At 37.5% G+C, this 5,355-nt stretch overlaps 1 protein-coding gene across 1 annotated transcript in view; it reads right to left on the bottom strand.

Annotated features, from left to right (window-relative positions):
* LOC107693234 (probable E3 ubiquitin-protein ligase RNF144A-B) overlaps nucleotides 1-5,074 on the bottom strand; it is a 17,382-nt gene extending 12,308 nt beyond the window's left edge. Inside the window, exon 1 of the mRNA XM_016492541.1 lies at nucleotides 4,833-5,074. The gene's annotated coding sequence lies outside the window, so the exon portion shown is untranslated. The remainder of the gene's footprint in view (nucleotides 1-4,832) is intronic.
* Between the last annotated feature and the right edge of the window lie 281 nt (nucleotides 5,075-5,355).

Here is a 5,355-nt window from a genome sequence, read left to right as displayed (position 1 = left end):
AAACACGTAGAAACATTTGAAGCTCCCCTGAGCGCAATCACAAGTATGATGATGATCGGGTCAGTCGCACTGGTGCTCCTAAAAAATGTTTATAGTCGCACGCAGTAGTTTTCGGTCGCACTGTAGAGCCCTGGAAGGTGGTGTTGACGTCGGGAACGCACCTGAATCCGCCATTTTAAGCAATGAATGAATGACGGAGTCTCCGTTGTAACATCGCGCAAGGCAAATAAGGGGGTGACATCTAGTGGATTAGACTAGTAATAAGATTAACGTAAATCTTATGTTCAATGTTTGTGGAAATAAATATTGAAAAAAATCGATTCGTGGCCTTCGAGAATCGATATTGAATCGAACACATTTTAAAAAACGATATATCGAAAAATCTATTTTTTTGCCCAGCCCTACAGACCATGTACTTCGAGGCTGTACCTGTACTGTATCTAGGACATGGGCTTCGTGAAGAAGCTAAAATAATGAGTGAGCTGAAATAATTCATTAAATCATAAAAATGTAAAATATAAATAATAAAAAACACTAAAAAAATAAATATTTCATTTGCTTACCTGCAGGTCATGTGACTTAATTAAAACCAGAGAACCATGAACATGTGAATGTGTTGTTAAATTATCACATAAAATATTAGGCAATGGGGGTCAACCATAAGGCCTGCGAAGGAGTACAATCTGGTGATTTGCAGAAAAAAAAAATTAAAATTAAATGACGCTAAATAAAACACCAGTACATTTTGCATATTTGTATGATATATTCATAACATGCTACTTTTAGCCACAGCAAGACGGATACAAATTGTGTTGCACATTACAGCTCACATCTTAAAAAGGTAAATCTCTTTAAAGAACCCACATACACTACGTGCAAATTCATGCCTTCCATCTGAAACTGGATCTGAGAGACGACTGATTCAGGTCAATTTTTCCTACTGTGTGTACGAGTCGCTCATGACAACTTGGACAGGTTCAAAAGAAATATTACTCTTAAATGTGAATTTCTCTACTTATTACACATACTAAAATACATTAATACTCATTTGATTGTGTCAAAGTTTGACTGTGAAGGTCTGTAGTCTGTGATTTAATAATACATTCAAATTTATGTTGTATATAAGAAAATATAATACATAAGGTCCGGTCCGACCCTTAAATGCCCTAAAATGATCTGACACCCCTGATTTGGGCTGATATTATGGTCCACTAGACATCAATACACCTCTCATTCTGTAAAGTTGGTGATCAGCATGCAGTGAGTCACCTCAGCCTATTGTCCTCACTACACTGAAGAGATGCTAAACAGCTCCCTGATCACAGATCTGAAAATTCATAAAGGACACATTAGTAGGCTAATTTATTTGGTCTGGCCTCAATAACAATTCACCTACCTGCGCTGAGACATTAACAAATCCTTGACGTAATAGTTAAAGTGTTTGTGCGTATAGAGCAGGAAGACTGAAAACTGGCAGGCACAGTTTGTTCCGGACATGGGAAGTCCCTGTGCATTTCATGAAAGGGACATTCAGAGCTGACCAGCTGTACTACGGCAGACTCTAATGCCACTCTTTCATGCTCAGTCCACTTATGCAATGTCACACTCGGCTCAATCATCTTCCCCTCTCTTTATATTTATGTCTGAACATCCCAATTTAGGTTAAAGGCACTAATCTTCATGTAAACCAAATTAATGCACAATGAAGTCTCCAATTGCTTTTAATAATAGGTTTCTACACACTACACAGGTTAGACTTATTCCTGTCAAAGAGCAGTTAACTTCATAAGTAATTAATTTCATAACTCATAACTGGCTGCCAATCAAAAGATATATATCTAGAGTTCAATAGTCGAATCAAGCATGATCTGGGTCACTCTCAGATTGACCACAGAAAATGCCATCACTGTGGCTGCTAGTCGAGTCAAACTAAGCTGAGAGGCTTTGCAGGAATCTATTGTGCATGAACAAGGCACATGTCCAACTCAGCCCTGCTCTTCTACAATGCACTGCGGACTGGAAAAAAATATTATCAGACTGATAAAATCTGATATACATTGTGTTTGTAAGCTAGATGTGAACCACACTTGTGGTTACAGGTAGGGTTATTATCATTAACTAAGACCAAAACTATTTAAAACGTTTTTGTTTTAAATAGTTACGCAAATAATAATAATAATAAATAATAATAAATAACAATAATAAATAATAAGAAAAGAAAACAAAAATAAAGACTTTATTCAACAATTCGTCTCCTCCGCGTCACCCTATAGCTCCATTTTGGAGAGTATCACATAGGTAAACAACGTATGCAACAGATGTACAGGGATACGCTGTTTACGCTTTGATCTGAACGTAAACAGCGTATCAGTGTACATACGTTGTTTACGTATGTGATACTCTCCAAAATGGCGCTACAGGGTGACACGGCGGAGATGAATTGTTGAATAAAGTTATTTTTGTTTTCTTTGCGCATAAAAAGTACTCTCGTAGCTTCGTAAAATTACAGTTGAACCACTGATGTCACATGGATAATTTTAATGATCTCCTTGCTACGTTTCTGGACATTGATCATGTTAGGATCCTTGCTGTTTATGGGAGGGTCAGAGAGCTCAAGGAATGCATCAAAAAATTCTTAACTTGTGTTCCGAAGATGAACGAAGGTCTTACGGGTTTGGAACAACACGAGGGTGAGTAATTATTAATGACAGAATTTTCATTTTTGGGTGAACTATTCCTTTAAGTTAAAGTTACTGACTAAAATTAAATAAAAATGAAAACTAAATCTGAAATAAAAATAAATCAAACCTATATAGTTATATTTAAAAACAAATCTAAAACCAATAAAAATGACTAATTACTAAAAATTAAAAACAAAAATAAAATCTAATTCAAAACATTAATAAAATATAAAAGCATATAAATAATATCAAAATACAGGCATGCAAACTACCATTTTTACTGATTTTTTTTAAAGGGGTCCTCCTATTATGCTCTTTTACAAAGTCTTGATTTTGTTTTGGGTGTGTACTAGAATAGGCTCTCATACTAGGTTTTTCGAAAAACACATGATTTTTCACATATTTTACATTACTACAACACCTCTCTCCCCAGTCTGGCATGAATGGCTCGAATAGTTCCTGTATTTGTGTTGTGATTGGTTAGCTGGACCAGTGTGTGCTGTGATTGGCAGCACTCGGCGCCTGGTCGGGAAATGTCATGTCCCTTACCATAGCCGCCTGCAAGCTTCAGTGTAAATATTGCGTCAAAATCAAATCAATTTGAGCGCGTTTTAAACCCGGATGATGGTAACCACTCTAAGGCCCTGTCCACACGAATGCGGTTATTTTTAAAACCGCAGCTTTTCTATGCGGTTAGGTCGTTCGTCCACATGCAAACGCAGCACCAGTTCACTGAAACCGAACATTTTTGAAAACGCCTGCCAGGGTGAAGATTTTCAAAAACTCCGGTTGCAGTGTTATCGTGTAGACAGCAAAACCGGAGTTTTTGGCTTGTGACGTCAGAGCATGCGCTGTTATCTCCGCCTACTGGAGACTTTTTCAGGCTTCTGATTGGCCAACAGGGCTTTACGGTTGAGATTATATCGCCACCTGTTGGTTTGGCATGCTCTTGACAGTGCTTCATTGCATGCGTTTGCATGTGGACGGAGATTTTTTCTTTTTTATAAAAATACCCGCGTACGTGTGGACATGGCCTAAGTTCGTCTGCTTTGGGAAAGCTAGCGCGTCTCCGACATAGTGATAACACTCGTTGCTTTCTCTAGTGCAGCTCAACCAGGTCTCTCTCGTCCCATTCGTCGGTATTTGTGATATCACAAATCCCGGAAAATAAGCTTTGTAGTCCAAACGAGTCATTCTTTGTAGTTTTTGAAAAGTGATTTCTGTTCAATAAAATATCTCCTTTTGAAGCGGACTTTGAGCTTTGTAACTTTGCAGATCTTTTTTTATGCTCAAACAGCAACATTACAGACTAACTCAAGTTGAAAAAGTGAAAAAGCATAATAGGACCCCTTTAAAACACCCAATACTTATATAAAAGAAAAAAACTGAAATAAAAAAAAAAAAAACTATAGAATTAGTTAATAAATAACTAGGCCTATAATATACTGTATATATATGTAAGTTGGTTGTCAATACTGTCAGTCAGTTTGTTAAAAATGCTTTTTTTTTCCATATAAAATTTATTTTCTTTTGCATTAAACATTCTGAATAAACAACCAATGTGGGAAGCATATTCTTGCAATGAACCAACAGTAGACTGTCAGGTATTATATAACAAACTATTAAGAACAACTCCCACAAACATTGTAAAAGGTCATGTTTTGACTGAGCTATATCCTGGGAAAGAGGGGCACATGATCTCATCTGTTTTCTGAGTGGTCTAGCTGCCAGTAAACAATAAGAAAACTAAGGTTTCCTAAAAGTACATTTCTAAAGTAAAATAGCATCCATGTAGATGTCACTGTTCTTACTACAGTACATTAAAGTCACTGGTGGTCATATTTAGAGGGAAAGCCCTATAAGGAAACCTGTTGTTGTATGACCAGCCTCCTAAATGACAAGAATAAGATATAATGGAGTTTCCCTGACAACATGCTGAGATTTCCCAAACACCAGTGTACTCACATAATAAATGCAGTATACTACGGGTTTAAAAGAAACAGTGTTACATTTTCAAACACAACATGCAAGGTGGCATGCAACCAAAACAAATCACTGCTGCCATATCCGAATGGTCCGAACTAACATTGAATACGCCGCTCTACTCATTGTCACAATAACAACACTTTACAACGTACATGCATCGCTTACCTTAGGTTGAATCTATTTAAGTTGTCAATCCGTTATAAGAATATCATCAACTCTATGCACAGCTAAGCACAATGTCTTCCTATTCGTCCACATTTGTCACAGATGAATAAAAAAAAAATCATAGCACAGAAAGTGGCTAATATATCAGACAAGCGCTTTCTGCCCTAATTAACATCAGCTGGTCGAACTGGTCGCTGTGTCTCTCTGGAGAGGCGCCATTTGACTGCGCATGGAGGCGCGCGGTTGCTGAGACGCAACGCTCGCGGGCGCCCTCTGCTGACGCGACGCGGACAGTGCTGTCGGTGTACGGCAGACAAGCGGGAACTGCCATCTGCTGGTGTTTGTCAGCAGCATCGCGCATAGAGCTGTTCTAATTTGACCTGAGCATGAGACATTAGAACAGCACAGCACCAAAATTCATTGTACAGTAAATACACATTAAAATAATTAAAGTTATAATACATACTTATTGTAATGAGTCAATAAGTCATGTCTTATTGTAAAGCATCTGTCTATTTATTAC

The sequence above is a fragment of the Sinocyclocheilus anshuiensis genome, unplaced genomic scaffold (genome assembly GCF_001515605.1).
Source record: "Sinocyclocheilus anshuiensis isolate Anshui unplaced genomic scaffold, SAMN03320099.WGS_v1.1 scaffold810, whole genome shotgun sequence".
Taxonomy (NCBI): domain Eukaryota; kingdom Metazoa; phylum Chordata; class Actinopteri; order Cypriniformes; family Cyprinidae; genus Sinocyclocheilus; species Sinocyclocheilus anshuiensis.
This window is presented reverse-complemented; position numbering and strand designations above follow the sequence as displayed.